This window comes from Corvus brachyrhynchos, unplaced genomic scaffold, assembly GCF_000691975.1.
Source record: "Corvus brachyrhynchos isolate BGI_N302 unplaced genomic scaffold, ASM69197v1 scaffold83, whole genome shotgun sequence".
In the NCBI taxonomy this organism is placed as follows: Eukaryota; Metazoa; Chordata; class Aves; order Passeriformes; family Corvidae; genus Corvus; species Corvus brachyrhynchos.
The window spans coordinates 2,893,511-2,906,998 of NW_008238464.1; positions in this window are offsets into that span (position 1 = coordinate 2,893,511).

Genomic DNA, 13,488 nt, shown 5'->3' on the forward strand with positions numbered 1-13,488 from the left:
AAAAATTACCTATTTCATGTATCTTAGCATCAAGAAACTTACCATCAAGTTAACAATAACAATTACGAACAACCAAGCAAAAATGAGATACATGAAATTCACGGACTACAAGGGGCTCCAATCTCTTCAAAATGGGGCATGCTCAAGAAATATGACTTTAGGAATGAAAAGCAGCATCTGCCCATGGGCACCAGCTGCTAGTCCTCACATGGGTCACATTCATATTGCATATGAGGACCCAGACTTGAACATAGCCGTGAAGTAACTTGTATCTATTGTAGACAACCAGGAAATTAGCATCCTGTTTGACCCAGACTGACAAATACTATCAAATATCTGATAATGCTGGACTGAAAAACATGAATAAAATTAAAGCACCTCTTTAACAAAAATCAAATTTGCAACACCTGCAAGTGCTGATGATACTTATATTGCTTATGACCATGACAGTTCTTCCTTTATTGAATATTACAAGGAGAGGCAGGAAGCCTGGCAAACCACAGAGGACTAAGCACAGTGTGCTGGCACCTTTTGAGTAATGTCCCAGTTGAAGTCTAAACTGCCTTAGTGCTGCACTGATTGCTACTGTGCCCTATATTTGATGTAACAACATGATTGTGTAACTCCACTTGTGGATGAAAACCTTTTGAATAAGAAATTCAGAGAGTGTTCTAGTGACCTCCATGCAAAATTACTCTTACACTTATAGTGATGAGCTGTTTTCCCTCTAGTCTGCTTTTTTCTAGGTTTCAAGAAAGTATTTATAACCTATAAAATGGCAGGTTTAGTCTAGCTTTCCTAACAATGTTTTTCAAAAGTCCATCAATCTTTCACATGTCACAGATTTGTAAACAGTGTATTTTGGCCAGTTTTTTTCAATATGTTATAACTGGCTAGCATTAGACTTCAGAAGGGAAGTTATTATATCAATAATAATGAATACATAGTAGCATGAATGGGGTTGATAGAAACTCTGCAAGTCTCTGAGCCACCTATTTTTAATATTGTTAAATTTATCCCTTTGGACAGAAAGTTTATATGCTCCATAATCATCTAAATTTATTTTTAAAAAAGGAGAATTGCCCAGATCCCTTCAGAAATTTCTAAAACAATGTTAAAAATGAAAAACACTGTGTCTACATGCTTTAAAGCCAGGAACAGGAACAGTCAGGAATGCGTACCTTGCATTAATCTGAAGTGCTGCATGGGTTTGGCCAACTTGTAAGTCATTGCATATTTCATCTCACACATGCTCATATTTGCCGAGATTTACCAGCTAAGCCCTTTCAGTATTTTTCTTTTAGGATGTTTTATCTGATTTCTGTCTATGCTTAGGGAGCTTCCTTTCTGTGCCATGACAGAAGAGACAATGCTATTGCAACATCCTCTCCACAAGTCATTGATGCCATCCCTTTCCAAAAAACCTAGAAAATTCTGGGTTCTAATTGCTGTAGCTGCCAGCGCAAGGAAGGTGAGAAGACAGCCTGAGACTGCTCTGCCCAAGGCCAGCTGGGGCCTCTGGCTAATTTCTCCCTCGTGTTAGGGCACCTCTGAAAGCTTCCCTAAACAGCAGCTCCTTCACAGCAGTCTATCAATGCCACCATACAGCTCTGCCTTGCTTACACTCTCTCTTTTCCCTTCTCTACTCTGGCTTTCCTCATGATTGGATCTCTGAGGTTAACAGCTGGGGTGGATAGCAAAGGTCATGGGGAGGTCCAGGGAGGAACCTGCTAGGCACAGAGTCTCCCAGAAAGGCAGGAGATCTCCCCTGACTGGCTCACAGACTGCTAACTATGCTCCTTCCCCTCCCCACCGGTTGCATTTGAGCATCGATAAACAACCTCACCTGGTTGGCACAAAAGTATGTCAGATTTGTAATGTTTTCAGCAAACTGAAACATGTCCTTGAAACCTCTTAAAAAGAGCAAACAAAATTTGAGAAGCTTCTGCTAAGTAAAAGAACAAGGGAAAACACAAGTTTTGCAACTTGTTGAATCTGTGCACTTAAACTTTCTAAAAATGGAGCTAAAGTCTGTTCTACAATAAGAGCCATATTGGAGACAGCTTATCTAAAGTAAAGATTTGGCTTTTTTTCCTTTAGCTCTGTTCTTTCCCTTGCAGTCCTTTCTATCCTTCGCCTTGTTTGCTCCTCCACCCAAGTATTCCATCATCTTGCAACTGTTCCCTGCAATGCTTCTGAGCAACACAGCAACAACACACACTGATGAAGGGTGGGGAAATAAAGAGAGCACTTACAATTGAATCATGCGAACAAAAATTACTGTTTCCAGTTTGCCTGCATCTAAGGTGAAATTCCACCCTCAGTGTGTCCTTGTTTAAGAAAGAAATCCCAAAAATATGCTGTGGTCTAACTCCTTTTCCCCCCTTCAGGGTGAAGCTCAAGAAACTGAAATCAGGAGGATGTGAAATTCACTCATCACCTGGTGGCATAAGGGAGGACATAAGGGGAGCTGGGAGCATTCAGAGCTCAGAACTGTTGCTCCCATTTGCTCCAGGGATGGAACAGATGCTTCCTTACAGGGTATCACCTTCCCGGTTCTGAAAAGAGTGGCCACTCTGACCTGGAGAGGCCACTCTGGATGTGTGGGGGGAACTGGTCATTACAGTAAGTTGAACTTTTTAATTGAAAAAGCACAGCTGCTTTGTCCATTTTAATTCACTTTCAAACTCCATGCTTAGCACTCATGAGAGGCTTATATTACCAGTTTAATAGCTTACACTACCATCAGCTCAAACTACAAGTGTGACTCCAGTTAAATGCTAGACTGTGGTCCACGTTTTTGCCTCCTCTTACACCAGATACTCTGGTCAAGACAGTGATTGAGTACCAGTTTTAGGGAATGCCCCAGAGAAAGCTTTGACGTGACCAGCATGTTCTCTTAAACTGATTATATTGCTCAATCTCACAGGCATCGACCTTTGTCATCTCAGTGTGCTTACCTTGAGTGGGAGAAACGTCAAGGCTGCAGGGGTGAATGAGGTGGCTCTGAATTCATTACAGAGTATTGCAAAAAGCAAAATCAGCAAAAGTTGATTTAATAAAATCAGCAAAAGTGGATTTCATAAAAACCATAAAAAAAAAAAATATTGTGGCATGAAAGAAAGCAGCTAGTTGACTGGGGGTTATGAGCCTACTGTCACAAGCTTTCTTTGCAAAAGGATGGACAAGAAGCCTCCAAACAAATCCACATCAATGACGATCTCCTTTTGATTGCTTTGAATCCTGTAAATAAGGTCAGGACTCCTCAAACAATATTTGCTCCCACTTGGTCCTCCGGATTATTTACCAATTTTTTGATACTTCATGTAGACAAATAATAACACCCTGGCCTCCAAATCCAGAGAGTTCTGTTGAAATGAAAAAAAATGGAAAGAGAAACAGTGGTTAACTTCTGAGTCAAAGCTGTGGCTGCTGTTCATGCTGCTCCACCCACCCACCACAGCAGCATGATGACAGCTGAATGACGGATTTGAATAAGGACCCCAGTTCAAATGTTTGTCACAAATATGTTCTTAAAACTCTTGATTGCTCTTTTGCAGTAAATCATGAAGAAACCTTTTGCTACTTGCAAGCAAGCCTTACCACACTTTGTAATAATATTTCACTTCACTTTTCTTAATCTTGCTTTTAGATGTGGCCTCAGAAATCTGACCCACCCTCCTTTCTTCCTACTAATACAAACTCTCTTCTTGCATTCACTCAGCATGATAATACCAAATTTTTGAGAAGGTTGTCTCTGACTGTCCGTGTAGGTCCTGCTCAACTTTTCCTCTTCTTTATGTAAGTCTGGCTGATCTGATAGGCTTTGAAGGTCTAAAACAAAGGTTGAGACAGTAATAATTCCTATAAAATTAAAATTATCAAAACGTAAGATTTATCTCAGAACAGGGGGTTTGGAACACACTACATTGTTTCCCTTGGGAGACCACAGCAAGAGTCCTCATTTATTGTTATTACCAACATTGTCCTCCCATATAAATTTCTTGGTAATTTCCTTTAATTTTACATGTATTCCATGCTCTTTAGGGCAAAAATGTACATCACAGCTGTTTGTGCCCTTCTTTGCATAAGAGAACAAGACATAATGGATGCAATATTATAAAAAGGATGATTATAAGTAACACATGTAATGGTTAAGCTCAGTTAAAAAGGCAAGAGATATTAGAATCAGAAAGGTGTATAATTAAGGGACTCCAGCATTGAACCTCTGTTACTTTCTACAGTATTAATTTAAGCTCTACCTTTTGCAGCAGAAAGGCCTGGGTACTTCACAGGAAGCTCTTTCTTTGGTAGGATGCTGGGAGGCAGGAACACTTCGACCTTCCTAATACTATCACCCTCTATCTTGCCTTGTCATCTCAAGAAAAAATGGCTTCAGCTGCAGTGGAGACAAGTCAAATTATTTTAACGATTTTCACCTGCTGTCACTATGAAATATTTGAATGCAGGATGCATATGGGAGGTATGTTCACTTTTGTTTCTAAAAATTATACAATACTGAAACCTGGTTCTTTACTTGGGGCATGAAGTAATTTGATATATCATAAGGAGATGAAGAAAATATTTGAACATAAAGTATGTTCTTAAGTTTAATCTTAACCCTCGAAGTTCACCAGCATTAAACATTACTGGTTAATTGTTTTAGTTTTGTCTAGTCCCAGATCAGGCTGGTCTGCTAAGACATGGCCTAGGCTCCTTAGTTTTTGAGAAGACATAGTCTTGCACAATTCTTCCGGCTTGCAGAACAAGGCTGGTTTCAGCCAGGCCCACTTGCTGGTGATGCCTGAACCAAAGTACTCTTTACCCAGTCAGAGTGGGGGACCTTTTGCTTTTGTGTGCTCCCCTCTCTCTCCCCCACTTCACCGCAGAGCAGAATGGAAGTTCTGACCATTGAGGCACCTGACTGCAGCCCCCACAAAGACAATCCAGCAAACATACCAACAAAGAAAGGTATCTCTGTAATGAGAGCTCCAAGTCATCCCTGATAAACTCAGACCCTGAGGAATCAGTCCAAACTTCCTTGATGGGAAGCAGTCAGCAGAACAAAGAATCCCTGATGGGTGCAGGACAAAGAAACTGACCTTCCATGAAAACAGGAGTCAGTAACAACTGTTCTAGGAACTGATGTCCTACACAAAGATACTTATACCATAAAGGTATAAAAAGTAACTTGCTGCCTAGCCAAAATGAACTTCTCTGCAATACTTATTCTGCAAGTGATTTCCCAGAGAGACAAGTCCCTTCCTGGGGATGCACATGGATCATCTTTGAAGTAAAACTTCTTCTCCATTGTCAATTAGAACCACTCTTGGGAGTGGTTTGGTATAGGTATGCACACAGGTAAAAGTTTGCGAGTATGTACTTGTTTCACTCATTGGAATTCTGCAATAGCTTCTAATATATCTGTATTTGCTTTACTCTTGTAATATAAATACTTGTTTTCATAGTAGTAGTTTTGTAGTGAGTTCTAGCATATATTTATATTTTTTTTTTACTAATGGTAGTTTTGTCGTAATTTGTAACAAAGAAATTCACAGAACCCCTGACCTCTGTGTCCTTGTGTGCTGCCAAATCCTGAGAACACCACGGTCACCATCTTCACCCACCCATGAGTCAGGTAAGCCCCACTGGTTGTGTCCAGGAACTGCTGCAGTGTCCATCTCTGCAGGTACTCACATGGAATCTAGAGAAAAGACAGAGGACAAAAAGAGTACATGGAAATCCAGAAAAGGAAAGCATTTGAATTCAAAGGATCTCAAAATGAACTTCATTTATTTTGGGATGTAGCAGCTTACTCTGCCATCTGCAGCTGTATTTACTGTGGGTGGAGACCTAGCTTTGATTACCAAAATCCAGGCAAAGTATTATCCATGCCAAATAACAAACAGAGCACCAGTATTTTACTGTACCTTTCATATCACAAGTCAGTTGCTAGCACAATTAAGCAAGGATCATGGGAAAAAGGTGACTAGCTGGACAAAAGCATACACACAAGGTTCTTTCCTCTACTCCCATAGCAAGATAGTCCTTGAGTGACTGCCAACAGGAAAAAATAAGAAATTTTAATGAAATTCAGCAGAAAAGCTCCTGTGGCTCTTGAAAATAACAGTATTGGAGTGTCTTTGCCTGTTCTTTAATTTTTTCTTTTTCTTGACCCTCCCTCCCTTATCTTCAAAAGCCAATTTATAGCTGTGGTCCAGTTGTGTTTTATAGCAATAAAAACACACATAATCAATGTCTCTGAGGGAGAAAACATAATGTTAGTGGGGGCTGGGATTGCTTAACACCACTGTCAGCATTCACCAACTCATCTTTAAAGGTTGCACTCACAGAAAACCAGCTCATGGACTGCTTCTGTATTCCACATTACTTTTTGCTTTCCTTGGGCAGAGGAGAATGCCAGCTCTTCAGACAATGGAAAGTTTCATAGGAGAACAAAAAAAGCTCTCACAAGTTTTTCTGGAAGCAACAAGAAATTACTATCTCAAAACATAATGTAACACACAAGGCAAATTGTTTTCCTTCTCTTCTGTAATGTGACACAATAAAAGGAATTATCATAAAACAAATGATTAATTAAAATCCATAGAATTTAGTAGAGATGCTGTAGGCTGTTCAGGAAGGTCTGAGGACTGGGTTCATCCTCCCCAGCATACCGATCCAGAGTACAGATACATTTCTATGGCTGAGAGAGTTTTGAAGCAGACAGAGAAGAGCAGGTCACAGAACTGCTCCCCACAATTCTTGCTGGCCACAGATGGAATGTCTGATGAGATGAACTCTGTCTTAAATGCTTAAGTCAGGCTTTGTGAAAGTTTGAGAGGCCTGGGAGCTAAAAGGTCTGAAGAGCTTGTCCTGAAAGGAAGATTATAAAGAGGAATGTGACATGTGCAGCTGGGGAATTGGAAGAAGGAAGATCTAAGGTGAGGAGTGTGGCAGGGGGATGACGCTCTTGACAGAAGGAAAGCTGGAGACTTTTAGTTTCTGCTGAGGGCTGTAGAACAAGAATAGGATTTGGAAAGTTTCACAGGAGAACAAAAAAAGCTCTCACAAATTCTTCTGGAAGCAACAAGAAATTACTATCTCAAAACATAATGCAACACACAAGGGAAATTGTTTTCCTTCTCTTCTGTAACATGACCCAATAAAACGAATTATCATAAAAGGTGCTGAAAGGAGTTGGTCTCCTTTGGGTAAGATGAGAGAATTGCAAGTAACTCTTATGAAGTTTGAAGTAATGTTTGTGTTTGAAGGACACGTAAGAAAAAGGAAAGACACAAAACCATCTGGGTAGTGTTATGTGTTGTGAATGCTGCTGATCACTAAAAGCCTGCTGAGAAAACAGTTGTTCCTGATCAGTGTGCTACAGTGAATTACAGGGATGCCACAGGGAGTGTTTGTCACAGGTAAGGTGTTTTGATTTATATGCAGGAATGGCAATGAAAATCTGTGTCATAGGCTTTAAATATTTCCATTTTAAGGTTGATCAATCTTAATTAGACCTAATATACTGGACACTGAGAAAAAGCTATGTCATGACACAGCCACAGCAGTTTTCTGTTTAAAGTGATTTGATTTTGCTCACCTTCTTCCACATGTACTGCTAATTACATGAATGAAAACCAGTTTCTACTTCTTATTTCTGATCAGACTCTTTCTATTGTCCTTCCTGTGGCTCCTATTTTTGCAGCCTCGGTTTATGGTAGGTTTGGTACACAGTGGTTGCAAAGACAAATCATTGTGCCAAGAAATGTATTTTAGACTTTAAAACATATAGTCAGAGAATCACAGAATCATAGAATGGTTTGAGTTGGAAGGGACCTTAAAGATCTTCTACTAAAGAACAGTGGATAGGTATTATTAATAGAGAAATAAAAAACTAAGAAGCATGTTGTAGCTCCAGCTGTGTCCACCACTCCAAATTACTAGGGCTTTTCCAAAGAATTCGTTGCAATTAGTTTAGCATCAGATCCCTATTTAGCTTGTGCACAAAGCTTCTGATGACTAATCATTAAAAATGACTAACAATGGCCATGCTGTTTATGTTACAACACTTCAGCAAAAAGAAGGCTTCTGCAAGAGCACAGTGGCAATGCCAGCACAAGACCCCAAAACATGTATCCAGCAGATAAAAAACTTGACTTCTCAGCAAAATATTAATCAAAATATTATGCCAAGTCTCTGGAAACATTTGAGGCAGCACTTAGCGCAGTGATCCATGTTCAGCCTTAGAAAGGCAGCACATTACTCTCTAGAGGCAAAGGGTTCATGCTCCAGTCATGGGAAATCAATTGCTATAGATAATTAATTATTTTATCACAAGCATTATCTTCCAAACAACTGCTACTTCAATTTTTTTGCCTTTTAGCTGAAAGGAATGTTAAAGCTCAGGCAAAAGTAGCTCTGAGTTTTGTTTCCTTTGGTCTCATAGAGTTCTGAGTTTTTCCAGTGGTAGAAGAAAGCAGCAGTACAGTAATTTCTACATGCTTCTATGGCAACTAATCCTTCCTTCTAATTTAGAGTGAAATCACCAACACACCCTAGTGTCTGCTGAGATAAGAGTTTTATTTTTCAAAGCTCAATCCACCGCAAGTTACTGCTTTTAAAGATTCTTTCTGTTTCGGCTACCATATTTCAGGGTCTGCTGTAATTGTGGATGTCCTTTTTGTGCAATTTAAAGATGAATAGTCTTGTATGGCTTTCCTTGGCCTGTTTTATTATTCCAGTTTACTTGTTGCTTTTGTTCACATAATGACAGGACAAGGGGGAATGCATTCAAACTGAAATAAAGTAGGTTTAGATTAGATATTAGGAAAAATTCTTTACTGTTGCCCAGGGAAGCTGAGGATGTCCCATGCCTTGAAGTGTTCAAGGCCAGGCTGGATAGAGCTATGGGGAACCTGGTCTAATGGAAAGTATCCCTGCCCACGCCACTGATGTTGGAACTAGATGATCTTTAAGGTCCCTTCCAAGCCAAATGATTCTATGATTCTATGAATTTTAGTGGTATTCTAGCAAGACACTGGGTAATGTGATGAGAGATATGCAGCCATTGTACAGTTTGTCCAGAGTTCATTGTGTGCTGTACTTTTCTGTCTGGGTGAGAAGGATAAATCAAGAAGTCCTTTGCTCACAGTTCCAGGTTTCTTTTCTGCATGTTGGTCCTTACCATACAATATTTAAGAATAATTTCTGAGCACACATTGTACAAACTAATGAGCAAATCGCAAAAGCAGAAGTTAGAAAGCTGCTCCATGGTAACAGCAGACAGATTTGGTTGTAACAGATGAGGACATTTTAAACTCACTATGTGTGTGTGTGTGTGTGTGTGTGTGTGTGTGTGTATATGCTTACGTATGAGGGATAAACCACTGCATCCATCTTACAGACCTCACTGCAAATTAATTACAGCCTTTTTAGTTGCACTTCTGCTGACTCCAAGAGCTCTAACCCACAAAACAGGATAAGATCTTGAGGTGGATGTGTGTTGGGCAGAGATACGAAGTTGTGAAACTTGATTTTCATTTCAATGACTCAACTACTGGCTAGTGAAGACATTACTTGCTTTGGCTCTGATGCGTTTTGTTAGTGCCAACATACTGTCCCCACCTCAAGGAAGTTGTAAGGAGAATCTTGAAGCCATTCCAGGATCTGCCTTGAGAACTGCTTTGGTTCAAATCAGAACTATTCAGGTAATGTCAGTAATATTAGGATGGCTGATTTACTGAAGCAGTAATGTCGTAAAGCTTTGGGCCTGCTTAGTCACAGTGGAAATGAACAAAGCTATAGAGCTTTTGTGTGCTGAAGGCAAAAAGGAAAAGTTCCCAACAACTGTTCTCAGGAGGCATGGAAAAGAGTCACAGAAGAGAAGCAATCTGCAAAGAAATCCACAGTGAGCTTGGGTGGCACAGGAGGAGAAAGGTGCTCCTAGTATGCATTCCTGGTTAAGTGTTGCAGTGACAGTCACATAACTGCCAAGACCTCCTCTGCTTAAGCAGCAGTTGCACTTGGAAACATGAAGAAGTGATTTTGATGTAGAACTGATGGAAGATTTTCTAGCTTTTTTAAAAAAGAAAAACTAAACATTTTATTTTTAACCAGATTCTAATTTCAAAAGCTGTCTCTTGAGACAACTGGTATGTTCATGCTATTCACTTACTTCAAATGTCAATTTGAGATCTGTTGCTCTATCCAGTATAAATTTGCTCTAAGTGCAGATGGATACACCTGATCAAATATGAGCTCTCTCTCTCTTTTGTGTGGAAATGCCAAACAGTGTGATTGAACGAACTTCAATACATGAGAATCTGTTTTAGGTTACTGCCATGTGTACAAAATACAGGCATGTACTGACATGCCTTTGCAGGAGTAATACTAAAAGCACTGTTATGAGCGCAGTGTGATGTGTCTGTCTTTATGCTTCTGTTGCTACCTTGTCCTCTCTAAGAAGAGAGAGCTTTGTGCAAGAAGGCATTAATGATCGATCTAGTAGGATATGTAGCCAGTTTTGATTTGGACTTTGAACTTGGATGACAAGAAAATCAACGACCACCAGATTTAAGACTTTCTGGAATGAGGATCTTGGTGGCCACGACCTCTGCTGTTGTGCTAAAGTAGGCATGTTCAGACTGTAGGAGACTCAGAACTGGCTTGTGTTTTCAATGATTTGTAGCTTTTGGTGACGCAGCAAGCTGTAGCAAGATTTAACTAAGTATAAATAGTCTTTCTGACATGAATTTGTGTTTCTTGCTTGCCTTCCACATTAACCTATACTAAGCTACAAGTCAAAAGAGTCCCATGGAGAACTTTGGTGGAATTACCAAACAGTCTTTGAATTAACTCCTGTGACACAGTCACTGCTTACGTCATCAGTGACTGATGTGTTGGGAATTTCACCTTTCAGGGCCAACTGGAACATCTTACTGTGTTGTTCTGAAGTTCACCCTGGTCAGTTACTCACTAATACTGAAGGACACAAACCTCTGTCTGGCTTCTTGGTGCTAACTGATTTCTCATTAATGATAGAAGCACAGGCATTGGTCCAGAGGTTTGAGACCTCAGAGGCCTGCAGTTGGATGCAATGACAGGTTTTTCCCAATCATGCGTGAATGTAGTGCTTAGGTACACTCAGAGAGCTGACATAGTAATTGAGGTAACAGGTTGGGTTGTAAAACCACTTGGGAAAACTGCTCTGCAGTGGAAGAAGAGCAGAAATTTGCAAAACTACTGCTTTCTGACTGGAATCTTACTAATGTTTCATGATCGATTCATTCAAATTGTTCTTAAAAAAGAGTAGGAAAGATCTCTGCTCTGCGAAAAATGCATACTTTGCTCCTGAATCACAACTTGGCAGTGCTGACTGTTGCGTGTGTTCTTTCTGAAGTGTACTTTCAGTTCATAGTGATTAGTTTCTCTAAAATGAGTGCCAGAGAGTACTTTGGGGGGTTACTTTAAAAGTATGGTCATGACACATATCAGAATACGGATATAGTGATGTGTGCCACATTCTACAAACGACCATTTAACCTAGTATTTATCAAATATTCTATACATCCACTGTGTAAGTTGTTATACTTCCTTGAGACTGGTTGGTTTCTGACATGTTCCCTATTCTCTTGCTACATGGTGGAGAGCTTTCCTGATCATTGATGGCTACTGGGAGACACTTCTTTCTCTGACTCCTCCAGGTCACCAAATTTCAAACTTTGTGCAGCTTCAATTTGAAGCATTGCTGTTATCTTTTAGTTAGATATTGTGGAGAAAAATATTGGGCAGAAAAACACTTAGAAAAATCTTTGTTCTTAAGATTGCTATGGCCTATGAAGTTTCTCCAATATAGCCAGTCACCTTAACATCAAACTTGACTCAAAACCAGTGAAGGCAAAAGTAGATAAAAAGTATTTTGTGCAGCTGAAATAGAGAGTTTGCAAAGGCATATAAACACACACAGCAACAGGAATAGAAGTTTACTCATTTAGCTCATAAGGGGTTTTCTCCCCATTTACATTATCAGATAAGCTGGTAAACATTTCACAGCTTTCCTCCCTGAGAGGTCCATGGCTCAATCCACCTCTTCATCCTGATACTGTAAAAGTGGAAGCATGGAAGAAGCCAGTATGAGAATCCCTTCTTTCCTCTAACTAGTGTTGAAACCAAGTGGGAAGAAACCTAACCCTTCTACGAAAAAAGTCCAAGCTTCCCACTTGGAAAAGAGTAATGGTTCTGTGAGTCTCAATCAGAGCTGTCATCTACCATTTAAGAAATTAAAACATGCCTTCCCACATTTTTTCAAACCCTGAACCAAGTTGACACTCATTTGGAAATTGTTCAAGCCTCAAGTTGAAGCTTCTTCTTGCATTACTTTTTTATTATTCATATTAAAATGTATGTTTACTTCAACCGGAATGTAAATAAAATTAATGAATGGGGATCTTGAACAAAAGCAGATATGGGCATAAGCAATCGCTGAATACCCTACAGTCATGTCTTTGAAGAATAAAAGTAACCCTATGGGAACCAAAATGAAGGAGGTGAAGGCAAGCACAGGGGAAAAAGGTTCTGAAAACTATAGACAAGGAAACAATTCCGGGGAGACTTTGCCCCAGAAAATTCAACTTCTGTTTGACCAAATTTAGTTTATCAGACTAAACAGAGAGAACTGTATAGAGTTTCTACACAAACCTGAAGGAAGAAACTATTGTTTGAACAAAAAAAGTGATATCCTGGCACAGTGAAAGGGATAGTTGATCAAACCAGAAAAAGTAAACGCTTAGAATTATAGAATCAAAGAATGGTTTGGCTTGGAAGGGATCTTAAAGATCATCTACTTCCAAGTCCCATTTACATGGTGGAGAGCAAATAGAGCTCTGCTCTAAAAAGAGAGGGTGAACAACTTTAGGTGGTGGAACACAGGAATGGTGGCAGCAGGCACTCACACTGCCTGTTCTGGTAGATACCAGACAGAAGGGAGAATCCCTGCACTCACTTCATGAGTGGGGTGATGGATTTTCCAGGGAGTGGTTTCTCTTGTGTGACAGTGTCCCAGAGCAGGCATGGCTAAGTCTGGCATGCCCTGGATGCACTGCAGTGCACGGGTACAATCTGTTTCTTTGAAGACATTAAATGTCTCCGCTCCCACCAGGCTACCAAATGGGATCAGTTCTGCTCTGCAGCAAAGCCGGGCGCTGAGCTGACCACAGGGCTCTCACGCCTTCTTTCCAAGGTCAGCCCAGCCAAGGCTTGCCATGAGCCCCGAGGGCAGCCCGAGGGAAAACTGCGCTGAAGTCAACTCGCCCGCCCAGGGGATTAGAGCCTGAAGGGGAACTAAACCCAGGCGTGACGGCCAAAGGAAGTGGGCTGATGCCCGAGAAAACGGGCTTAGCCAAAGCTGCGGGGAGATGCCTCGAAGGAGGTCATACAAGAGGCCACCCTGTGCCAGGTGCTGCACATCTCCGGGGCTCCGCGGGG